A 27,980-nucleotide genomic window follows, 5' to 3' on the forward strand; every position below is an offset into this window, starting at 1 on the left:
AAATTAGATGTGACACATCTTGCCACAATATGGTGGTTTCAATAGTGAACCCCAAGGATATCAACACAGGCGCAATACGGTACGGACGTATGCATGAAAGTACCGCAATTAAAGCTTACGAAAATAAGTTCCAAAAAAAAGTGTCCCCTTGTGGACTTTTTGTTCACCCATCGTACCCTTATCTTGGAGCAAGTCCGGATGGAACAGTTGAGAACGACACTATCATTGAAGTTAAATGTTTCCCTTCCATCAACAACCTTAAAGTTAACAATTCTCCTGTAAAATCTATACGAGAGGCTTCCAAAGTAAAAAACATAGGTGTTCACACTAACAGTGAAGACATGTTGGAACTGAAAAGAACACATCCTTTTTTCTACCAAATTCAAGGACAATTGAATATTTCGAAAAGGAAGCAGTATGTGCTGATTTTATTTTGTGACTTTGATACCGAATTCGTACACGTTCAGTGCGACGAGACCTTTTGGAAAAAAGACATGCTTCCGAAGTTAGAACGGTTTTACTTTAACTGTGTTCTTCCTGAGATTGTTGACCCGAGGAATGTTCGTGGACTGAAATGCAGAGATCCTGAATACATAGAAGAAGCAAAGTCAAAGAAACTTAAAGAAGTGAAGACATTTTAAAATTTATTAGTTATGTGACACTTTTTGTTCTTGAATCTAATTAGTTTTATTATTGTTAGTATATAATTTGTTGTATTTGAAAATTTAATCAGTAATTTAGAGAAAGCAATCCAGACTAATAATACATATTTCTCTTTTAAATACGTTATGATTTCCATGGACTTGTGGTGTAATCTCCAGACTACAGTTAAAAATAACAGTCTGAAAGTAAGTTCATTCTATGTAAAATTTCTAGAAGGTGGAGAAACAGAAACAAACATTTGGAAGTGGTGTGTTATCAGTCTTGGGATGTACATGTAGTGCTGCACACTATATTAAAATGCTTTAACAAAATTAGAAATAAAACTGTTCTTAATTTAAGTACACATGAGTCTTTATTTTACTGTTTATTGTAATGTCATTATGTAACCACTGCACTGTATTTTTTGGAAGGCTTGATAAATTAATAGAGGTTCACACTTTTTTCTCTGCGGTATGCTGCGAATGACATTTTCGACTTTTTGTGGTAAGCTAAGATTCCTATACATGTCAAAGTACGTGTGTGCCTTTAAATACAATAATTAATATCTATTTTACTATGCAAATTGTGCATACCTTCAATATTAATTAATAAATCTAACTTTCAACAATGTCAAATAAGTACTTCATAAATTACAAATTGATCATGGAAAATATATTTCTATGGGCTAAAGAAAATGAGTGCTTGCATATATTCAATTTATGTTCATGTTCATATAATGTATGTCCTTTAATTTTTAATTGTTAGTAATGCGTGGCAGTGTATGGCATATATACCTATGTACAAGTTTTGTACCTGTCGTGCAATATTAATTATTTATTGTAACCTGTGAATGCCAATGTTGTTAGCAATAAAAGAAAATAGTAAATTAAAAAGCTTTACGCTAACAACCTTCCAACCCAACATAGTGATTGTGTATCCTCCGCAGTTTGGTAATTTAATGATGGATCAATAACAGAAACAATTTTTTAGGTTAAGAGTGTAGTTATGAATTTTTATTATGAGTAAATCAAATTCTAGTGAAATATGTACTTATTTTACACTTGCCGACGCTCAGCGAGTTAGGTGCAAGTGAATATTCACGCAAAGGATTAACTTTAACCACTATGACTAATCATTTTATGTCTATGCATAAAAAGAGTTAAGTGAATAGAAAAATAGTGAGAAAGAAAAAACATCCTTTATTTTCGATATTTAGTCTTCAAGTGTTATATATTATATAAATATAAAGTCTTTAAAGAGGAATTGGTAACAATATTTGAGCTCATTTACGATATCGAATTTCTTAGCTCTCACCCATATTTCTTGAATTCGATACTAATAGCTTTATAACAATAGTTGCATACAGTTTTTATATTTCTAAATTAATTTCATTTAAATGTAGACTTTTGCAATTGGTGTCAAATATTGTAAACTGGCTATTATTATGAAAAAAATTGGTCTGAAACAATTATTAAACGAACAACAATAACAGCGGGAAGACAAAAAATTATGGACGAAAGGAAAACGATAAAAAATATTATTACCGTAGTAGCCACAGTAACAGTTGCTTTGAAAATTCATGCAGACCTTTTAAATATTATCCACATATGTCTTCCAAAAAATGTTTGTGTACGACTAACTATTACTGTACGGATAGAAAACAGAGAGGGTGGAGGAAAAAACGTAACTCCACTATTAGACACAGTATCAAATCAATTAAAATTTTTAATCATTTAAAATATTAAAACGAAAAATTTTCTAAACCAATTTTCGATACGCGCATTTTAGCTGTACATAATGAAAAAATAAGTTTTGAGGGATTGATAAATTCTAACCCTCTTAGCAGGTATAGTTCAGCAAATCCATCCAAAGTTTTTAAACGTTCTAAATATTATACAAAAATATTGTCTGAAACAATTATTGAACCCTTACTGCTATGGGTGACCATAATACGCACGCGAAACAACACCTTTACGCCCTTAGTACATACAGTTAGAGCCATTTAAATGTTTGTTTTAATATTCTAAATATAATCAAAACATACGAACAACGATGGAAAAAAAAGGTAATATGGACAACATAACGACAACACCGACTAACACGGTAGGATTCCAATGACAAAACTGTTGCGACGTTTCGGGAACTGGCCTATGTTCCAGAGGCGTAGCACAGGTCACTAGCACCCGGCGCGGATCCCAGATTTGCCGTCCTCTTATTTTTCTAATTGATTATAAAAAATTGGGGCATGGTAATTATTGAATAACAGTAACCTTAAATTTGAAAATGACATTTTTTGACATATGAACAACATGTTTGTAAAAAAATTAATTTATAATATTGCATTTTATTCTACAGGTAAACAAACATGACAGAGATGGCAGAATACCTATTAAAAAAATTACAGAGAAAACGTAATGCAATAACGATAGGAGAAAGAGAAATCGCCTACATAAAACGAACAGCTCTGCAAACTAGATACGCAGAAATTCAATATGTACGCTACGTATAGTTTCATATGAAGGCCGCGAAATAGTTTGTGTTCGTTTTTCGCTTTTTTCTCAAAGTCATCGATACCTTGTAAGACGTATCAAATTGAAACACGATTGAATAAAATAAAGAGATACGCTCAGTCATTACGGCGAAGTACAAAGAATTGGCAAGGAGAGATGTTCGTTTGAATTAAAATTGAAACCAAATAAGTTTCCTAAGTATTAGTTATTGAGAAACCTTGCAATATCCATGCATTGAATATTGTACATGGATATATGGGAATAACAAGAAAAAATTTACGGGGAAAAACCTTGAAAAACATTAACTTTATGTTACCGCCACCTGTGAAATGCCGCCCCGGCCAAAGTGCCGCCCTCTCCGCCCCCCCTCCCCCCCCCCACACAAATGCTACGCCACTGATCTATTCCCATTATCAGTCTGTTTGTGCCTGATGACTTTACTGCGCGTTTTTGGTGATACGCACAATGTCTACAGCAGTAAACATAGGCATATATTATAATATACTATATATACATTTTATATTAAAAATAGATAGGTATTTATATTGTAACACAAGCATAGTCGACTCTAAATAAGTCAAAATTTCATATGTTCAGAATTTTACAATGGTTGTGTTTATGTCTTCGTTTGCCATTGAGGGTCGAACGAAAGTAAGGCTGGCTAAAACCGGTTATCGCATCACGGCTGTGCGCTGCGAGGATTCTGACAGGGGATGGGGGAGAAGGCCCTTCGTGGCTTGTTTCCCTCTGTCCGCTCCGCGAAAAAATGTGGGGAGGGAGAGAGAGAGACTACGATAGTTTTGCAAGACGTTCCAGCGATGTCCGCTAGATCGCAGGCCGCGGAGCAACTTCGACACCCCTCACCCACGAGAGCTGTCTCGCCACTAAATTGTGATATCTCACCCGCTAGCTTATATACGATCCGGCTGACTATATAATATTGATAAGCAAGCGTTTATGAAGCAAATAAGCCAATTTTCAGCTTATTCTGACGCATGACTGTTTTTCACCCTGCACCAATCGCCTTAAGAGGATATGAGGCATTTTATTAATAATAGGTCATGACAGTTGGAGAAGATGTAAATTTTATTTGTGTTTACCATATAAAGAATGATCTCGTGATTACATTGGTCAGGTTATGAATCTGCATCATCTAGATAGTTTCAAGAATTCTAGGATAGTTGAATGATTTGGAGTAAAAGAGAGAGAGACCCTATGTAAGCTGAGTCCTAAGTAAACATGTTGATGATGTGAAGAGTGCCATAGTGGGGGTAAGGGTTGGCATTATATGTAGGGATGTGGACGGAATTAGTAGCTTAGTTGTCATCCTGACTCCGAAGAGTGAACATCGCTTGGGAGCTCTTTTTCTTGTTTAACAACAAAGGCATCTGGGGAGAGTATGGATCCTACCCCTAGTTCTTCGAAATCCAGTATGAAGCAAGAATCTCCATTGAAGCATCGGTGTCCGCACTGTAATATGATGTTTTCAACGAGCTCCAACATGAGACGTCATGAAGAGAGTAATTGTGCGAAGAATCCGTCTCGCACTATGATTAGATGTGATGAATGTTGGAAGAAGTTAACTTGCAACGATAAATTGAAAAGACACTTGAAGATTTGTAAAGGTGCAGTTCGCTTGCCTGTAGAACAGCATGTGAACGTCACGACTCCTCAATTTAAACTAGAGGTACCCATGCGCACAGGCTCCAGCATTAAGGCAGATCAGCAGCAACAACCACCCGCATCGTCATCTGGACATAAATCTAACACTGTGCTTGGTCAGTTACAGACAAATGATAATGGATTTTACTTGGCACAATCTGCATTTGAAAGAGTTCTGAAAGACTATTACTATCTAAATACTTTTAGTGAGGCAAAAGATATTTGCACCTTTCTGAGTGATATTGAGCAGAATATAATACAACAGCTTATGGACGATACAGCATCGCATGGGCCTTTAAAATATTACTTATGGTTGGATTGTCTATATGGTAAACCGGAGCCGCACGAGAATCGAGTGAGCAAGCGTGCTTTCAAGACATCGGCTGCTGCCATTTATACTTCAAACGACGTGAAGCAGTCAGTTAAACAGAGTATTGAAAAACTCTGCAAGGAATAAGAAGAATATATGGGTAAAGGATCTGGTTGGTCGCTGAATTCGGTGAACCGCCTGGAGCTGAGAATTAGCCATTTCGACCCACTAGATAAATAGATGTATATATTATTTTTGTGTAAAAGACTGTGTATATAATAAACATTGTAAATAAAATAAATGTGTCATGTATACTATGTTTTGTTATTCCCTTAACTTATCCTGCTTACTTTATGGTGAAAATTATAAATGTAATGAAATAATTTCTAAAAAAAAAATATGTTATTATGATTAATGATATATAAATTATTACTTAAGTATTGTTTACATGAGATACTGAGTTACAATATAAATAAAATATAATCGCAAAGGAATGCATGTAAAGAAAACATAAGCGAACCTTAAAACACTCAAAGAAAACATAAGTGTAAAGGAATGCCCTCAAAGAAATTGTAGTCACAAATAAAAGCATGTTAAGAAAATGTAAGCGTAAATGAACGTCCTCAAAGAAAATGTAAGCGCAAATGAAAGCCCTCAAAGAAATTGTAAGCGCAAATGAAAGCATGTAAAGGAAACATAAGCTATGTAAGTCAGTTTGAGTAAAGTGCTACAGTGCACAAGTCTGCAGTATGACTTTGGTATAAGGACCGTGATAAGTTTAATACTAGGAATATTTTATTTTATGTTAGTATTTGGGAGGACCAGGTGATGCTCATTACGAATAATCAATCTACATTCTCTAGCAGAGGATGAAAGTTAGTATTATTATATAATCAAGTATGGTGGGTGCATACATGAGATAAGATTAAAGTGGGTGATAACAAAATCTAAGTTGGCGGCTGTGCGGATATGTTATAAGTAAAATGAGATGATAAAGTCCAAGATGGCTGGAAGTTCAGGGTGTCGACAGTAATGTAAAATGTGATGATGCCAAGATAGTGTTGGCGACAAGATGGCGAACATAAATGCTATAATCCAATATAGTGGAAAATTCAATGTGAGGGACATATTTAAGATGTTATACGTCAAGACAGTACTACACTCCAGCAGGGCAGAATTAAACTAATATATAACACCCTTTGGCAGATTGTGTGTACTAAGTGATACTAGCGCTCCTAGTAGTGAATATTAAAAACAAGATGGCGGCTTCACTTGGCTAGACATTAGCGCTCTTGGTAGCGAATTTTGAAAAGAAGATTGTTGCAGTACTCGGCTATACACTAGCGCTTCTGATAGCGAATTTTGAAAACCAGATGGCCGCTGCACACTCTGCTAGACTGGCGCTCCTGGTAGCGAATACAGAAAAGCATATGGCGGCTGCACTCTGCTAGACACTAGTGCTCCTGGTAGCGAGTATTGAAACAATAATAATAAAAAAATATTACTAGTCCGAATATGTGTGTGTTAATGTTTTATATATATACCTTATTATTTTCTTAGATCGGTAATATTGTCTTGATGGCCGAGCGGTTAAAGGCGTATGTTTTCCAACCTAAAGGTCAGAGCTGTTTGATGGTTCAAATCTCAGCAGTTCCGAATGTTTTTTTGTATAAAAACAATGTTTTAATATATTGATGACCATAATTACATTGGTATGTAATGAAATATCTACCTTGTGTGTATGAATAGAGCGATGGTGATGCTCTCTAGGAACAAACATCAGAAACAAAGATGGGGAAATCCAAGATGGCGGAACATAATGTGAAATAAAGATGGTGGCCCCCAGCACAGATGAAAAAATCAAGATGGCGATAGTTACAACATCCAAGATGGCGGCCTCCAGCAGACAAAAAAAAATGACTGTTGTGATGTCACAAACAAAGATGGAAATCGTAACGAAAATTGTAACAGGTGTGATTAAAAATGGCGGCTATGACTTCATAATATTAAATACTGCATACAAAATGGTAGAAAGTTCTACAATTCAAAATGGTGGCTGGAAATGACATAATCCAAGATGGCGTCCAGGTCCTCCAAGATGCCGGTCAGATATGATGTAATACTATATGATTGCATAATAATAATGGAATGATAGAGCATGCGAAAATTGAATCCAAAATGGCGGTCGGAAATGATGGTGACTGGATATGACATAATCCAAGATGGGGGTGTGATGATGTCATATTTGGGTGGCTAGGTAAGGGGGATTCCAAGCCTCGATGGGGAGATGGGGAGATTGTTAGAAAATTGCTTACCCACTATGGGGAGATTTGCGGATACTTTGAAAATTGCTTACCCGCTTTGCGGAGATGGGGGAATTGTTAGAAAATTTCGGGAATGGGGAATTTTTGTAGGGAAATTTTGTAGGAAAATGGGAAATTTATAGGGATAAAGGGAAATTTATAGGGGAAAACGGGAAATTTTGAGGAAATTTTGGGGGAAATCGGGAAATTTCCAGGAAATCGGTGATGATGTCATCGGTCAAAGGTCATAACAGTGACGTCAGGGGTCAAAGGTCATAACAGTGACGTCAGGGGTCAAAGGTCACTGCTCGGAGCTCCTTATCCTCAATCCTCTTTTCCCGAAGCCCCATAATCTAACTACTGTTATTGTTAGGACTTGAATTAGGGTGTGCGCGGTTGTTTGTACTTATTGGGGTTGATGTTGTTGAAGCTTCATCGTTGTTGTCTGCCACTTCATTCTCGTTTTCAGAATGTAGTAGTGATTCTGAAGCATCCAGATCGTTATCCTAAAAGTATGAAAATTATTGTTAATATCAAAAAAAAGGTTTGTATGTTGTCTTAAACAAAAATATTTGTTTTATTGTACCACAAATCTCATGAAAAGAGGGTTTCTCAAGAAAAGGATATGTGTGTCTGGTTAGAAGTTTTGAAATTATGTAGCATTCTTTACTAATACAACCAGCCTATTAATGTTTTTGTTTTATTTTTCCTGATTCTGCACAACAATGGGAAGACTGTGCTAAATTGTTTTATAAAGGATGGAATTTCACACAATGCTTTGGCGCAATAAACGGGAAACACAAATAGACATAGTCCCTCCAGCAGCGTCCGAATCTTTTTATTACAATTACAAAGGCAGATATAGCATGGAACTTATAGCGATCGTTGATGCAAGATATCGATTCGTGTTAGTAGTAATTGTAGTTCCTGTTAGTAGTAGTTGGAATTAATGGTAGAATTTCATATGCAAATGTTCTGAAAACTATTTTTTTTTTGCAAAACTACAGAGTAATGCATAAAACATTACAGAACCCAGTTATGTTTCAGATAATTTCCAAAGTGTCCATATGTGATTGTTGCTGACAATGCATTCTCTCTTAGAACAAAATAAATATATTAAAGACATTTCGACAAGCTCAATCATAATCACCTGAAAAAAAGATTTTTACTCATCGATTGTCTATAGCAAGACGAATTGTGGAAAATGGTTTTCGAATACTTGCTTCCCGCTTTCTTATATACCATACACAAATTAATTCAAAACCACATAAAAAAGTGATAGCTACATGTGTCATATAATTTTTTGATGGAACACGCCCACTAATTACGCACCTTCAAGCAATCCGTATCAGAAAAATATTGAAAACGGGACTATTGTTTGCACAGGTTACGAAACTTCTCGATCTAACATGATAGTCCTGAATCACCAAAACAAGGAAAATATAATTCACAGTGCTAAAAATGTTAGGTACAATTTCATGAAATATTTTATGAATAATGGTTACATGCAATGGCAAGTGAACATATTCTTAAAATTCGAAGTTCAAGTAACAAATTTTTTGACACATGCATTTAATTACTTATCACCAATTTTATTGTTAATATTAACTACCGCAACATTTTACATAATGCTAGTTAAAATAAACATACAATAAATCAACGTTTTATGAGTACTTATGCCTTCACCCCCGCTTCTTTCCTCATCAGGCAAGTTTGTAACTGATGTACTTGTAGTATCTTGAACCCCCAGAAAACCAAACAAATTGTAGTACTACAGCTAGTACAGACTTATTTGATGTGTCGGAATTTTTTGCTCTTTGCGAACATTGCTCCTTATAATATTAGTCTTCTTAATAACTGTATCCTCAACAGCACCAGACTGGGATTCCTTCAAGTTTGTCACCAACTTTGTACAAGCGGCATTCTACAGACAATGTTCAGATTTGTACAACTCTGAACTAAATTCACAGACTTCGCTTCAGACGCCGCAGCGAATGTTACCTTCCTCCTCCTAACACCACCTTTTCTACTCTTATCATCATCCCTTCCCCATTCCTGCTCTTGAACACCTTCCAGGGTTCTTGCACATGCGCTACGCGCTCTAGGATCTTGTACTTATGCCTCGGGGAGATCTGCCTCCTTCTTCAGGTAATTTTATTTGGTTCAGTGAATGAGTTAGGGTATTGTTTCGAATCATAATGTTGATTTACGTACTTAGATTTAATACTGATGTGACTTGACGACCCGGTGAGACAGGACACTTTAGTTGGAATTTCTGCGAGTTGATTTGGCGACAGATGGTGGCTCTGTCTAGTAACATAATGTAAATGGTCAATTATTTTCCCTTATTTTAAACACCATTTTAATTCATATCTTGGATAAAAAAATGTATGGTGCATAAGTAGGAGCAGTAGGCTGGTTCTGTGACCGATGTAAACGTTGAAAGATGTAAACATTGCCCTGGGGGCCGCCATCTTGTTTCGTGCCGGCCGCCATTGTTGTTGACAAGTTTTACCTATTGTTACCAGAGCACACCACTGTCGCCGCCACTGTGGGCCGCCATATTGTTTTCGTCTGCTGGAGGCCGCCATCTTAGTTCAACCTTTGGTTACCGGAGCGCGCCACCAACGCTCCGAAGACAGGAGTTGTATACAAAAAAATCTGGGCAGTGTGGGGATTTGATACGTGGGATGCAACAACATCGAGGTTAGAAGGCAGACACCTTAACCACTAGACCACGAGATCAGTTGGGAAGTGTAGAATTAAATAAGGAATATATGCTTAAAAGGCACCATACTAGCTGTGTTAAAAGCTATGTTAATAAATCCCCCCCCCAAGTATGTTTAAAACATATGATGCCATGTTTAATTTCCAAAATGATTTAATAAAATACCGCCATGTTGTATGCTTAAGGGGATTGGTGCACCAGCATCGTATTAAAAAAAACAATATATTTGTTAATGATTCAGCTGCTAGAGAAGATTTGAACCATTCTGGTGTAAAATTTATTTTTTTATTTTTTTTATTTTAATTAAGTTATTGCTGATTTTCGGGAATTTTTTTAATTCAAGCTTTATTAAAAAAACTATAAAGATTTCAGTGGTAAAACTATCGCAGATAAATTTTCAGACACGGGAGATATGACTGTGACATTATTTTATCTGTAATCATTATTAATTTAACGTAATTACAATTTGAATTTTAATAACTGAGCTGCTACGAAATTGCGTGATATTCATTTGCGAATTTAATAACATTCGCGTTTTCATTTGTAATTCAAACGCCTACATATATGTCGGCTGAATGATTGACTTTATTTTAGTCTTTAGCTTATTGCAGTCGGACCTAAAGTAAAAACGTAGCTGTAGAAATTTGAGCCGCATGCAAGCTCGGATACGAGGAATTATGGAGCGCGCTGGACAGTAGTGACACCTTGCGACAGTTTTCCAAACTTTTTGCAGCTCGTTCCCACTCTGCCACAGCTGTCTGCTGTTTACGAAGGGGAGACGGGATTTCGCGGGAAACTGATATGAAGGTCAACATACTCATTTTCAGTAGATAAGAGAACGAGTTTGGTTTAGCTCGGCGTATAATTGAATGGTTATTCTCTGTTATTATTTAGCACAGAGATTTAGCTAGATGTTTTTTGTTGCAAGCGTAAGATTTATTCAGGAATAAAATGCAGAAGTAACCTCCACCAAGCAGAGTACACAAAATAACAAAACTATCGAAAGCCATTAGAGCACTTCGAAAAAAGAATAAAAAAAAATAAGAGATTATTTTATTATAGCTTTTTTTTACCATATATTTATTTTTCAGAGTTGCGTATGTACAACGCGATGGACAAGATGCGACAACAAAAAGATGTGTAAAATTGTAAACATGTTTTTTTTTCAGCAATGCGTGAACCATTCATAAACTATACTCAGCATGTATCCGTATAATTACGTTTGATTTTTTTTTTATGACAGGCATCAATGTTAACAAGTTTATTAAGCCACAATATACTTTTTTCAGAAAACTAAGTGTAGCAGAAAACACTCAACATAGTCTCACATAAAATCAGTTTACATGAATGCAGTTTTAAGAAGTAAGCAACGTAAATAATAGTTAAACATTATTTAATATCTGCTGGTAACGTTTCCAAAGTATCAGCATCACCTTCATTCACGAACAATATTCGTGAGCTTATTTATGTATTTTGCTGGCTATTCGTTGGTGACTGTTAGGGCTGCAAAATTAGTAAATATTTTTCACCCTATCCTGAGTTAAATCTAAGTGTGCGCGGTTAGATGAGGACCTAGATGTGTCTCAGGCTTACGCCTTTACACTCTACTCATGCGGGGTATTAACTATGCGCGTAAGGGCGCGTTGCCATTGACCTGTAGGATAGTCTCAACAATCCTCTACGGACTCGAAAAATGTCACCTGCTCATTGGCTACTTGACTTGTGACAACTGTTTGTTGTAATGCCTGTGATTCATCGTTGATTTGGTTGAGGAGTTTTCAGTGATTCAGAGCCTCCCATTTAACTGTGGCCGAATTGAAGAAGCAGTACACATGTTACATGCTTGAATTCATAGCGAATGGAAACCACAAATATTTACTGATGTAGTGGTTGGTAAAAAAAAATATTATTCGTATCGCGTCCATCGCTTCGCGCCATGTTGGCTCCTATATTATATGGATTTACAAAATATAACGATTTATTTACGACACTTAAGATAAGGTGTGTAGGATTTTAAGAATTCACTTGAATTATTATTTAAGAACATATTTCAGGATAACTTGTGAAGACGCTCGTACAGACGGCACCGGTTGTGATGACTCATTGCTAACAGAGCAGGGGCCATCTCGTGTACACGAAGTGACATGTGAAACTTCAACATAACTCGAAAATCAATAAGTGTTACATTGAAATGTGTCCGCTACAAATTTTCAGGAATTATAATTTTGAAATCGAGTAGAAATATTCCTGCAATTAGCATTAGGTATATTTTAATAGACATTGAAAGCGAATCATTAAGTAGCTTCAAAATCCAAATACCAGAATACAGATAGTCTGTAACAATACAGACCTCACCGACTAGATATGGTCCAGATTGTTAATACTAACACATTTGAAAAAACTGACTAGTTATTGAATATGTTGAAATTTTGTAAACCTGTTATTTTAGATGATTGGTGATGTAATAATGTCTCTTGGAAACTACATAAAATTTTAACTGCTTTTATTTCTTCATAAATTCGCAAATCACCATGGCGGCCATTTTACGATCACGATTTAGTTCTTAAATTTTAAATTAGTTTATTTGTTGAGAGCCTGGTACAATGTGTCTGACCACTAAAGTGATCCGAGCCGCGTAGTGTATACTACTGCGAGGTTGCCGATGTAGGCTCGGGTAGGGACGAATTTCGCTGTGAAGAAACAAAGGTTTTTAATACATGGAAAATTATCCCAAAGCCGAAAATTTGTACAGTAGTAGAATTAACATTTCTTAGTAACACGACAAAAGTTTAAGTACTGCCGCAAACCTTGTGCGTCACACCAAAAACGAGCAGTTAAGTCCAAAATGACAATTTTTTGCAACGATCCTCAATAATGGATATTGCAAATGCAGTTTATGGAGTAGACCGTCAGTATGGAACCCAAAATAATATAGAAACATTGCCCCATCTGAGGATACTGATAAAAAGCACAAAGTTTAAACATGTTTCTATAAAATAGACCTTTCAAATCATTAAAGTTAACGAATTCACTTTCATTCAATTTTAAGGAAATATAAATACATCTTACATAAAATTAAAGAGCCCAACGTGGAAATCGCTTAGAGTAAACGTTGTTGCATATTTATTCATCTTTAAATTGGTATATTTTTAAGTGTCTCATACAATTAGTCTGACCACTAAAGCGATCCGAGCCGCGTAGTGTATACTACTGCGAGGTTGTCGAAGTAGGCTCGGGTCGGAACGAATTTCGCTGTTAAGAAACAAAAATTTTTAAGACATGGAAAATTATCCCAAAGCAAAAATTTTGTACAGTAGTAGAATGAACATTTCTTAGTAACACGTCAAAAGTTTACCGATGAAACCTTGTGATCACATCAATAATGAGCAGTTGAGTCCTTAATGATAATTTCTACAATGATCCACAAAAATGTTTCGTAAATTTAATAACTTTAATACTTTTTTAAGCCGGTTCTCATTATGGCACCAAAGTAATATAAAAGAATGTCCTACATGGTAACTGTGATAAACACCTCAAAGTTTAAACGTCCTATTATTAAATTGGTAATTTTAATCATAAAAGGTAAGAAATATATTTTTTTTTATAGAAATTTGACTACATGTTACATAAATATGTTGAGCGTAGAGTAAAAATCACTTCATAAATATTGTCTGTGTTTTTTTTGTAAGGTTTAAATGTGTATATTTTGAGTGTCTGGTACAATAGTCTGACCACTGATGTATTTCAAGCTGCGTAGTGTGTGTGCAGCAGTGTTAAAGTCGCTCGTGCTGGGACGTTTTTTGCTCCAGAAAACTAATGTTTTTAATGTATGGTAATTCCAGACTGAATTTTACTCTGAAAGAATAAACGTTTTCTAACTGCAAGTGATTTTTGCTGCAAACGTAGATAAAAATCTTCCAGGATGCGATTTGCTTAGGTAAAAATATTAGTATGATCGACTCTTTAATTTCTAAATTATAAATAAATAACAACAATAGAACTTCCCGGAAAGTTGTGATAAACTGACGATATTAAGCGAGTAGCAGACCCGTACGTGACTACAGAGAAAGACTATTTTCCTTGACCGTTAGGATTTCTGGGACGAACACCCTCTCACAGCTGGGGTCATAAAATACGGTCAAACTCTTGAACAAACATCCACCACCGCTCTTTGCCACTAGCAATTCAACGAAGTAAGCTAGGCGCAGCACTCCAATGAATTAACTTAGAAAAAAAATACTAAATATGTAATTCTATCAATACATTTTACAACACAACTTATGTTTTATTTATTTTCTGGAAAAATATAATATTATCATACGAATTATGTTATAAAAGTGACAAAACTCAATAAGCACATTTACGGTGTATCGTTTTCTTCAATTGTTATGTAGTAAACTAATTTCATACAATTAAATATATATATTTTATAATATAGGCTACATTAAATTTTGCACAGTTCTGATGTAAAATAATATACTTAATGTATTAGAAATAAAAAATTATTATATTTTTTGGTATTAAAATAATTTTTAATAATAAAATTTTTGTAACAAAATACGAACACATATATAAAACCAGAGGTCCTCTAGAATTTTGATTTACAAGTTCCCAGCAGAAATTGTTTATTGTTGATTTTATTGTATCAAAAATCATTCATATAAGAAAAAAGGATATGTATATCTCAATAGATGTAACATGAATACACCCTATCATATGCATTAAATATATTTTAAGTAATCCCTAAATAAGACCAAGTTTATTGAGTGTCGCAGTACGCAGCGTGTTTCAAAGCCCGCCAGCCGTGAAAGATCAGTACGGCTGCAGTACACTGCAACGCTCGGGCAGCTTTAATGAGGCAACTAATTATGCTAGACTCTTTATAAATATACTATCTTAAAGCTAAAAGTATAATTAAAAACATTTATTTATACATTTTTTCGCATTGGGCTCTTCAAATCGGTGTAAATTTTATCGGGGTGGCAAAGATAAAAAAAATATATATGTCGTGAATTAATCGCTTTATATCATATCTTAAATATTAAAAATTTAAATTTTTTCTAACATTAATGGGTGTATTACAGTTTCTAGATTATTTTGCTAAGTTTACGGACAGTCAAAATTAAAAACTGTATAAATGGGTAGCATTTTAATGGACTGATGCAAGTTGCTGTCACCTAGGACTTAAATGCAAATTTTCGGTGATAACGCACAAGGTCTACAGCGGTAAACTTTCGGTATGTTATTAAGCATAGTCAACTCTACCACAGTACAAAAATTCAGCTTGGACAAATTTTTCAGTAACACGAAAGTCTACGCGGGGAAGGGCGGCTACCTGATCCGAGAATGAAGGATAGGGTGAGATGGGAAGCGAAGATAAGAGCTGGTTGGGTGTCCGTGTTGGAGAGAGAGCGAGAGAGAGAGAAAGGCGATATTGTGGAAGACCTTCGAAAGATTCCCGCTAGATGGCAGGCCTCAGAGCTGCAATATTCGACAACCTCCCCTCACGGAAGCTCTCTCGCCACTAACTTGCCAAATATCACCCGCTAGCTTATATACGTGCTGGCTGGCCGTACAGTAGTAATAAACAAGCATTTATAAAACACTTAAGCTCATTTCCAACAAATTCTGACGAATGTCTGTTTTTTGTCCTGCACCAATCCCCTTAAAACAAATGCCGCCAACCCCAAATCCGAGTATTCTTAAATAAAATGTCGCCATGTTGTATGCTTAAGTTGCCATGTTGTATGCTTAAATAAAATGCCGCCATTTTTAAATTTTGAAATGCATGCTTAAATGAAATGCCACCAAAATATAAAGTATGCTTAAATAAAATGCTGTCATGTTTAATTTTAACAAAAGTATGTTTAAAACACACACTGCCATACTATCTATGACTTAATGGAGCGCCGCATACTCACGCCACCATATTTAATGCCACAGAGGAGAGCGTGGTGTTGCCCGCTGGGACTCCACGCATAAAATGCGCAATTATAATTTCCACATCATATTATATATATTTAAAATATAAATTTTACCAATGCCGTGTAGGGAACAGAAGCCCGCTCGTGTAATGTAAAATATGCTTTAGTGGTAGCACAATAACAAATAGCACTGGCTCTCTGCCAGGGTGTTAAGTAATAAGCATAGAAATGTATTAAGCATAGTTAGGACCCCTAACATGCAGCGAGTAATGTTAGCAGTTATGCGAAGCTCTAAAAGCAAAATTAAAACATAGAACCCCTACAGTACAGTGTGTAACACATAGCATTAAGTAATAAACATATTTAAAATAAATTGTAGGAACACTCAGCTGCGGCACGATCGACATAAGTTACCTGGGTAAAAATTTATGCACATAGGCATAGTTAAAAAATAATAAAAAAACAGTACTAGCCGTCCAAATAGCGTGAAGGGCAGTAAAAGGCACTCAGCGACATGTGCAAATAAGCATACATAAAATAAAAGAAAAAAAACTCACCAGAACGCACTCCGCCCAACCAGGTGACGTGTAATGATAATCAATTTTAAAAAATGGACATAAATATAAATTTAAATAAATGTTGAACAAACACCGTGTAGGAAAGAGTGTTGGACGATCGCTCGCGCGAACACGTCTGCGAGGGACTTGTTGACAACCACCTGACATCAGTGAAAGTATTTTCCGATGCGCGCGCAAGGCCGGAACAATGCCCGAGGGGGAAGGAGGAGAAAGTTGTTTTTGTCACAAGTCCAGTCCCGGATACCGACTCCGATGGCCAAGAGACACATCCTACCGTTTAAGGCGATTGGTGCATGGAAAATATTACGACAAAACTAATTTAACTGTACATATTTATTTTTGATGCTTCTTTTTAAGACATAATATACCTAGGATATTTTAATAAACTTTTTTTACTGAGTTGTCATTTTAAATGCATTTATTTTTATTCCAAGCCAGAATTATTTAGAAAACACATAATTATGTTAAACTTAAGTATAGTTCAAGAAACGAGTGTACGAATAGGTTTCTGCACCTATAAAAGTAAGAAAAAAAATTAATCGTCAAAATTACAGTTTAATATTGACAATTTCCATTGATCACTGCTGGACTACTTCAGGAGTGATTTAAAGAATAAATTTAAATGAAAATGAAAACATAATTGGCAGAACACTATTGAGTTATGTATATATTTTCATATCCTTTTGTTTTTGATACGATCCGACTCAAAACACGCCCTCTGGAGTGACAGTTCTAGTGCTGCGTGTAAAACTCTCGCCGCCGGGAAGAATGTCCCCGCGGCGTGGCGCTGAGGGCGGCGATTCTCGGAACCAGGTAGTCCGGCGGAGCTCCGGCCGGCTGGCCGCAGCCTGCGGGTGGGGAGGGGGAAGAATGGGGTGTAGAGAGGACAAGAGAGGAGGCCGAAGAAACGAAGGGTCTGTCAAGGTCGCACTCATGGAGCTAATATACAGTAATACATCTGGAGAGGACAAGGGAAGCCAGCAGAGGATGCGAGTTGAAGCCGGGTATCGGCGTTTGTTCCCTGCTTCCTACGCTGGAAGAAAACGAAATCGAGCCAAACTTGCCTCGCGCGGCCGAAAAATCCTCCAAACTAAACTCGCAACAGCTCCGAAACTATCAAAACAATCAAACTGAAAATTTTACTGGAGTATCTGTTAACATGTTTCCCCACACCGCTTTAATATTTTTTTCGAAACATGAATGCTTTCATTTTTAAAAATTAAATACCTATTTACTGACAAAAATTATTGTGAATACGCAGAGTAAATTACAACATCGAAGAAAAATTTTTGTTTACAATAATAAGTGGGAGACACCAGCGTATGAAATAAGAAAGAAGCCTCAAATTTTATTTATATACCCCTTTTGACGCATTCAACCCCATACTTTTATTTTTACAGAGAGTTGAAGTGGGAATAATGTTTCAGTGGGTAACACTACCGACATATGTCTTCGGAATGCACTTCTTTTTGTTATTATATGTCTCAAAATTTATTATTTCATACACAACATTTATAAAAACGAATTATTACTTACCTCATTTAATCTATTACAAACCTCTTGTAATATACATGTATAAGTAGAAGTTAGAAGTCTTTTCAATAACATGTTCATGTTCCAGTCTACTTACTCAACCAACGTAACATGCAAACCTTAGGTAAACACTGGTAGAGAATTGTTTGGAATAACTGTAATGCTATGCATATACTGACAATGTAAAAAACTTTCAATTTTATTAATTGTTTGCATAAGAATTTATAATTTAAAAAAAATCATAGAATAGGCCATTATAGACTGAAAACCTTTCACATAGTTTCAAGTCGCGTACATAAAAGTTTTTTAATATATATAATTACCAAATATTGTTGAATATATTTAACATTGTTATACATGTTACAACACACATATAATAACAAACCTATATAGTATATAAAAAGACAAACGCCAAATTTTAGCATTTTGTATTTCTTTTCTCTGTGTGAATAAAATTACAGTTCTTAACGTAGTTGCTAATACTGTACTATATTTCTAAAAAAAAGTACGAAAACCCCTGACATCATCACCATAACAATGATAAATTTGCAAAATAATTAAGGCACATCTTTTAATGCTACAAAGCACACTCTTAAGAGAAATGTTTAAAACTTATGTTGGGATGTAACTAATATCTTAAAAGCATTGTGAAACCGTTACTTTGAGGGAAACCTTAATATACCGAACACCATACCATCCTTTAATCGAGTACGATTTTCGCTTCTTAAGACCCATTTGTCTTCAAAATGCACTGTACACAATGCATGGTTCGGAGACGCAGTCCAATTTTTCAGCTTTGTCGCTTTTTCCCAGAGCTGTCGTTGATCGTCACGTTTTGGAAATATATGAAAAAAGTAAAGAATTGTACTTACAACTGAAACAACTTCTCTTTGTTAATTAGTTTTCTTAGGTTCGTCGAAAAGTTCGAAGATTAGTTACTTCAGTTTAAAACATTTGCCACTTTTTTCTGATGCTTCAAAAGTTATGGGAATTAATTTAGTTAACAAATAAAAAAAATCGTTATTACTTACGAAAAGCAACGCCATCCGGCTTGGAATTCCATCGATTTGTACAGCCATATGCGCTACAGGAAATCACCATCGTAGCCGCACACCAGCGCCACTCAAACCTCAAGGACAAGTGGGCTAGGGCTGTGTTTGCAGTAGAAATACGCTCTCTTCCTCTTTCTTTTCATCCCTTCTTCGCAATGGGCTGGCTTCGCTCTCGCCCTACACATGTCCACTCCAGATCTTCTTACATGCTCCTTGGTCGCGCTTCATAGTGGAGTCTATCTTCACTCAAGCAAGGAAATTGTCTTTGTACAGAAAAATTCGTACAGCGAAATTCTTTTTAGCGGTTATGTTTTGACTTGAAGTTGAATATTGACACGGTGATTATTCTTTGTGGTGGTTGTTTACACATATGAATAAATTTTTACCCTCCAGATTAATATGTTTTGACAGCATAGAACATCAGTTGTGTATTCCGGTTAGTTAGGGTATGCTATATGCACACTAGAATGACACAGACAACCGCAAACAACAACCACCAAGCTGACACGATCGGAGCGTAAATATTCGCAAGCCGTGAAGGAACCACGCACCGCACACACTCCAGCGCAGAACAGAATAGAGGGTAACACCGTCGGTGATCTGTTCGAGCTGGCAGAGGTTCTGAAACTCTGCAATTTCTCACAGCTCATTGCTACAATCTCGCCACACTTCGCCGCCATCCGAGCTGAAACAGACGTATCGAAGCGACAGATGATTTTACTATCCGCAATCCTGAATCTCGCTACACCTTAAAATGGCACAGAACCCGGGGAGGTCTTTACAGGTCCTAATATTCAATGCACACGGCCTCCAAAATAAAATATATGAACTGGAACAGTTACTTTTTGTCTACGGAATCGATGTCGCTTTAATCTCTGAAACGTTTCTAAAACCACATATGCGAGCGTACATATGCGGTTACACAATATACAGAACAGACCGCCCCGCACTCCGCGGCGGCGGTACAGCCATACTAATTAAACACGGAATTCACCACCACCCGATAACTATAAATGGACTACAACACATTGAGGCCACCAGCATAAACGTACGTAATAATAATTCACATGTTTGCATGTCTGCGGTATACAAGACGCCACAAGACCCACTCACACCACAGGACCTCAATAAATTAATGGAAGTCGAGGATCAATTTTTTATAGCAGGGGACTTAAACAGCAATCACACTGACTGGGGCTGCACACAAACAAACGCCAACGGGAACATTCTACACGGCCACGCGGCAGCGGGAAACTACATCTTTCTTGCGCATGACTCCCCGACATGCTATCCAGTAAGGTGGCACTCCAGAAATTTTAGTTATAGCCCTAACAAACATACCAAACGCTCAGCTAAATACAGAAACATTAGATGAACTAAACTCCGATCACTTACCGGTGCTAACACAAATAACTTTTAATGCTACATCCAACATACAACTCTTTAATAATAACCTAAAAATCACAGATTGGGACGGGTTTAAGGAAGAACTTATAGACACCCTAAATCAGCCCCCCGAAATAAATTCACCTGAGGAAATAAATCCACACGTAAAATCTTTCACAGACACAGTAAAAAATTCCATTAAAAAACACTCTCGCTTTGAAACAAAAAGGCAGTTCACTCGAACACACTACCCCGATCTGGATTATTACATTTCTCTTAGGCGGCAAGCCAGAAACAGAGCACAAAGACTCCGCACACCAGAAGCCAGAAACGAATACAACAGACTGAATAATCTCGTACAGCGCAAATTAAAACAGGAAAAAATAAATCAATTCGGAAACTTAATAAACGAAGTAGCCACAAAACCGCAGGAAATGTGGAAACTATCTCACAGGCTCCGCAGTAACAAAAAATTTATTTCAACTCCAGCTATTATAACAGCCACCGGGGCTAAATACATCGCAGAGGACAAGGCCAACGCAGTTGCAGACCTTCTAGAAAAACAATTCTCCCCGAACACAGACGTAAATGAAAGAAATTTCACTTTAACAACAACACAGGCGGTAAATAACTTTCTACAAACAGGCACGCAATCTGTCCCTGAACCAATAACAATAAGGGAACTTTTAAAGCTAATTAAAGCCAGTCCGAACAACAAATCAGGCGGCACGGACGCAATAAACTACGAAACACTTAAAAAAAAACTCCCTCTAGAGGCACTTGAATATTTACTGGCGATATTCAACGCTATACTAACACATAAAACTTACCCCTACTCCTGGAAACTAGCACAATACCTAAACCAGGGAAAAACCCAGCCATTCCAGAAAACAGGCGACCCATAAGCCTTTTAAACAGCATGAGTAAAATTTTTGAAAAAGCATTACTCTCGCGCCTTCAAGCACACGCAGAGGAACACAACGTGATTCCAGACATTCAGTTTGGTTTCAGGAAAGGTCATTCAACAATCCACCCCTTAGTAAAAAATCGTAGAAGCTGCTACCGACGAATTTTAATAACTCATCTAAAGCTTACACTGTGATGACAATGCTCAACGCAGAAAAAGCTTTCGACAAAGTCTGGATTCCGGGCCTTATTCAAAAATTCATAAACTTTAATTTCCCAGACACATATATTTACCTGGTGGCCCACTATTTATGGCGTCGTAATTTTTATGTTGCTCTGGACGGGGCTAAATCGACTACTCGCGAACTTACAGCTGGGGTGCCCCTCTCTCTCCTTTCTTCTATAATATTTACACAGCCGACATACCGCACGAAAACGCCTACGTACAGATGTATGCGGACGATACAGCCATAATTAAACAATCAGGAAACTTAAAATATTCCATGGTTTGCGTCCAACGACAGCTGACAGCACTTGAGCAATTCTACACTCGGTGGCGAATAAAAATAAATGCAGCAAAATCAACCACGCTTGTAATATCAAAACGTAGAGGCAGACCAGACAGGGAGCTAGAAATTTTTCATCAACCCATTCCTAATGTTACACAGGCAAAATATCTAGGACTCACGCTAGACAGAACACTACTATGGGGAAAACACATCGCTCGAGCAACAAACATTGCAACATGATCCTTAAGAAGCCTGTACCCAATGTTAAAAGCACCTAATTTACCACGCAGGAAACTCCAACTTTACACTCAAATTGTAGGCCCGCAGTTACTATATGGATGCGAGGTCTGGGGCTATGCTGTAAATCACCATATAAATCGGCTACAAGTTAAACAGAATAATTTCCTAAGGGCCATTTTAGATTGCAATAGATTTACGAGTAACGAAACTATTCACAACGCACTTAAAATTCCGTACATCCGCGAAATAATATCAAAGAATAATAATAAAATGTACCTATATTTAACACAACACGAAAACGCACTGATAAATTCAATAGCGATTTACGACCCGTACGAGCAACGTAAACATAAAAAACCTCATTTAAATTAAAACGATAAATATTAAAAACGAAAGCGACATGGATTCAGTTTTCAAAAGTCTTCAATAACTTTAAAATTACATAAAATAGCATCCCGAACACCTCGTGCGGCGGCCTGCGGGGGACCGACCAATCACGGGCCTTGGAGCGCGCTGATTGGTCGAGCCGCCGAGGGTAGCCAAACAAAACTATTAAAAAAAAAAAAAAAAAAAATCCGTCTGTCCCCAGGACGCAGTCACACTCCAGCTCCGGACGTGTTCACACCGCGCGGAGTCTACAGTTTACAGTTAAAATTTACACTGCCTATACCATTCAAAATGGTCCGAAGCACGCGGGTGTAGGTTTTGGCTCCCGGGAGTTACACTGCCTATGCTGTTAGGGCTGACTCCCTATGTCTGAAGGGCGAGACCCGCCTGGCAGGCTTCACCTCCAGTGCCGGCCGCGTTTCGGAAGGCATGGGATTTTGAATAAAGAAGCAAAATTCCATCAACTTATCATCTCCTAATAAATAACTTTCCCTTCCCCGGGGTACGTAAATTTTTACAGCCACACCACTACAACACGCGCGACAATCCACATACACGTCGTAGCACCTTGTCAAGGCAGAATCATGCAGGTGAACTGGTAGAGGGAGCTGCCCCAGCCCTCGCTGGGGATCCGGGCCGAGAGGCATGCATGCCTGTCAGGGCAGGGCTCTGGGGGCATGTAGCTTTAAGTCTAGATTAAAAAAAAAGAATTAAAATAATAAAAAAATTATAAAATAATAAAATATATATATATATATATAAATTAAAAACAAAAAAAAATTAAATAAATAAATAACAAAAAATAATGTACGAGGGCATCTCTATGCTCGAACAATAATAGAATAGGACGACCTTCATTTATTAATTTCACTTTCTATTTTTCAGGTTAAGAAGACAACAGCCTGGGGGCTAGCTACAGCAATACTGGTTTAGCCTAACTTTGACCGAACTATATTGGAACGCCATAGTTCGGTCCTTAAGGCGGCCAGTGGTTTACTAATCTATGTAATTTCTTTTACCGTATCACCAACACGACCACACGATGATATGCCTGTGCGAGTGACGGCCTGAACTACCTGTTACATGCAATAATGGGCTAACTACCCTAGCATGTTTCTGTGTTCCCAGGGGTTCGTAGGAGCGGCTTGCACAGCTTTACACTACACGCCACACCCGAATTTAACTAGGTCACTTGAAATTACAGCACACTATCAAGCCTCTAATGCACACCAACACGACACTACATCACGCCAGCTAGCCGATCTAGCTGGTGGGGAGCTTCTCTCCCCCGCCGAATTAGGTACACGTAATTTATATAGCATTACACAACCTACCAGCGCACACACAGGCCCGTGTGCCAAACTTATCCAATAAGACACGCGCCCCGCCCGTTGATCCAAGTGATTTTACAAAACTGTGGGGTGCACCTGATTTACAATGCACTAAGCGAGTTATAGAAACTTCGGTTTTTGGTCTCGCACACACTAACTGCCCCTGATGGCAATATGATGGATCGGCGGCGGCTAGAATGACAGATCTAAATTTAACCAAAAAAATAGATTTTATATTTATTAAAATTTATTTAGAACATCAAATCAACACTAGGCTATTCCAGTTATATGAAATTTAAAAAAATTGGAAATGTTAGCTAGCGATGCCAGAATGTCGGGCACAATAATTACAAATGTCCTTTTGTAATATTACATTGCACAGAACACTGAAGCCCTAATACTTCAAGTGTTTGTTTACAGTTTTATTATTCTGTGCTACGTTATTAAAATTTATATGTTTAATTTATTTTTGGTTTTGAACTATATTTCTGACATTGTTACAGACGTTTGGGCTTTTCTCTATGTAATTATTAAGTAATTGCGGCTTTTGGAATTACGTTTTTCACGGCCAGAAATTGCCCGAGGTTTCGGCGGAACTTTCAAAAAGTACCTCGAACCTATTGTAAAAGTTACGCTACTAAAAAGAAGCTTGGTTTGGCCGTTTTGGTGCGTGCAGCACCGCGTCAGGGCCTACCATAAGTTATGTTACGTGTGCGGTAAAAATAGTATGTATAAAAAGGTTATCATCAGACTGCTGATTGTATGTTAAGTTGCGAACGGGAATACGCGATTTTAAAGTTATTAACGTCAGAAGATATCATTACTCTAGGTATGGCCATTATGTTATTACTCTATCACTAACGCTGTACTGACGCCCTGCAACTTTTTAACATTGCCTATTGATATTATGACTTTGTTGATGTTGCTGGGATAAACTAAAACCAGGCGCTATTAAGTATTATATTTACAAAATTAATTAGCCTCTCAGTATTATTAATGGCACGATCATATGAACATACAATGCACAACTATCTTAGTGGTCTTTAGTCTATAGGTCTTATGTTTTATCGGACAATTGATTTAATTTATGAGTTAGTGAATTTTTTGAACCGTAAATCCATTTTTGAACTCTACGTGAAACATTGACATTTGCGAAGTCGTGCCCATGTACCTGGCAACGATAATTAAAAAAAATCGGAGTGATATTTTAGTCAAATGGAATTACTGTATTGAGGGATACGTGGTATTTGTTTATTCGTGTGTAAGTAATAAATCAGTCTTAAAATCTGTTAATTATTTTGTCTTCCTATTTCGTATTCTAATTGAGATAAATATCAGATAAGCATGTGTTACTTGTATCAGGACATCAAGGTATTATTTATCAGTAATTAATATTTTATTTTATTTTTTTTGTTAACTAATGTGCATAGGTCAGTGCATTAGACATCACTACCTGTGTGTAGTGTTGCGTTATAATTTTTAACGTATTAGAGTTCACATAAAATGATAAATCCAAAATTTCGTTTAAAAGTATAAATATCAGCGATCAATTTAATTTAATGTCCAGTATAACTCAGTCAGTAAAACATTCGGAAATATGTATAGGACCTGTTAACCTAAATATTTTTTAACAGTTAAACTGAACTAAGATGTGTTAGAGTGGTTTTTTCTCTCTCCGTATATTAGAGGTATGGGACATCAAAATACGCATCTGTCGCCCATTTACTTTAAATACAGAATTATAAACTACATATTGTGAAAACATTCTGCAGCAGTTTTTGCTGAACGAAAAAACACGGATGAGAAGACAGACGAAATGTGTTTGGTAAGTGATTTTTCGTCAAATGAAATGGAACAGGGCAGTGCTTATAAGAATGAAAGTACAGAACTACTTTTGTGCAAGGAAATGTATTTTACCAAGACATTTCAAGAAAAAACACCTTTAAATGAAATAGATCTTGCTGACATGGAAGAAATAGACTTAGATTTAGCGGCCAGGCCCCTTTCAAGTGACGAAATTTCTTTTGAAGGGCTGAAATATGTTTCTGGCTATATAGCTCACTGTTTCAGAAATAAATATCCCGACCTTGGCAATACGGATTTCAATTCGGAGGACGATAGCTGGATACATGTACAATCAAAGGGTAACTTAAAATGTCCCACTAATGAATTTTTTGAATTAATAAAGATCGCTGAAATGTGTTTTAATAATGTTCATGGCAACAATTTGTGCAAAAAAAAGCGGATTTTTGAATCACTGACTAAAATTATTTGCGGAACTACTGAAAATAAATTTCCAGAAGAAGACTTCTTTAAGTTATATACTGTTTTGTCAGGACAAGAACGTATATGCGTATCAAGTATTTGAACATGTAATATTTTAACGAACAAGACCAAAAACGCAAAGAAAGAAATAAGATGAGGAAAACTACCCTCTAAGATTTTTCAGTGTGATAGTGTCCATTTTCCTTCACCATAATATGTATGTTCATAATTTATTTACGATGTTTTTTAATTACTATATTTAAGAAAATCATTTATTGTGAATATCGCAGAAATTATGTAGGGCTATAGCTATTTATTGTATTCCAAATATTGAGTATGTCATTTTTATTGCCTTTATTAAAAATAATATATACGTTAACTATGTAACAAAATTGCGATATTTTTGTATTGCTATTGCAATTTCGTTTCTTGTAAACATTATTGCAGACTTTTTCATATTGAAATTAAATTTGCTATAGGGTTGTTTGTATTTTAATTTTACAGTTATAAGATTTTTTATATGTTGTTTACTGTTTACAAACATTTGAAAAATATTTCCTTAACCATATTTCTATTTCCTTGGCAATAGTCTTGTTAGCTTTTCAGGTAACTCTTCTACATGGATGATAAGATGGTGCGACATCTAAAACATATCACACCACCTTTACAAAACTATTAAATTAAGAGGTGTTTTCTTTACATAATATTAAAGCACAATGTTTCCTTGTGGCGTAGGTGATTTAGAATTTCCATTTATCTAGAAAAATGCGCTTTCAGAATGTTTTTTAACACACAGTGTTTCGGAAGGTTTTTGAAGAAAAAAATTGACTACCCGTTTTATTTTTTTGCAGCTGAATTTGGGTACATGCATTAAATATAATTAATCCGTGGGAAGCGCAATGGTTTAAAGTATTGATCTTGAAGATTTGAAAAGATTTATTGAAATAGTGTGAGAGAACGAGCGAGTTGAGTGAGAAGATGTGCGGGAGGGGCAGAGGTTAGCTCTCAACCACATGTGCGCAGTTACGGACAAAAAAATAATCCATTCTGCCTCCCCACGGCGAAGGATGAGTGAAAGAGAAACCTGCTAAACCTTCCCCTCCTCCGGGCATGATAGAACCGTATAGGCTGTGTGTTAGAGGGAGAGCGATATACAATTTCGAGGTTTTGTTAGTTACCGCTAGATGGCAGGCCACAGAGCAACCACCAGCAACACCCTTCCCGTATGAAGGACATCTCGCCACTGACGAGCTGGAACTAAGCTCCTGACCTCCCTTCATAGTAACAGTCACCCACATAGGCATATAGACTCATTAGTGGTCATATGATACAAAATTCATTGTTTTCGGGCCTGTGACCATTTTTTACCGTGCACCAATCGCCTTAATATCACCGGCATTAATCCACGTCTTTACGGACACAGGAAACCCCTTCCATGACAATAGGAAACGTTCGCCACACTTTTTGTGAATTGTATTCACTAATTAAGTGCCAGTGTACGCAGTTACTTGAATCTCAGGACCATAAAAGCCGCCTTTAATTTCATTACCGTCCAAATCACTCAAATTATACACACGTGGAAAACTATGGATAACTTTGACTACTCTAAAAACCTCATGTGTCCACCTCGGTTTGAATCCCTTCTCAAACAGCATCTTGTGTTTTGAGATACGTACATAGGAACCCACGCGAGCCTTTGACCGTCTAGGATCTA

The 27,980-nt window shown here is 36.6% G+C and overlaps 1 protein-coding gene across 3 annotated transcripts in view; it reads right to left on the reverse strand.

Moving 5' to 3' along the window:
- LOC134527286 (rab11 family-interacting protein 4A) overlaps positions 1-27,980 on the reverse strand; it is a 620,480-nt gene that overhangs the window by 340,584 nt on the left and 251,916 nt on the right. The gene's annotated exons all lie outside the window — the stretch shown is intronic.

The sequence above is a fragment of the Bacillus rossius genome, chromosome 1, assembly GCF_032445375.1.
Source record: "Bacillus rossius redtenbacheri isolate Brsri chromosome 1, Brsri_v3, whole genome shotgun sequence".
Taxonomy (NCBI): domain Eukaryota; kingdom Metazoa; phylum Arthropoda; class Insecta; order Phasmatodea; family Bacillidae; genus Bacillus; species Bacillus rossius.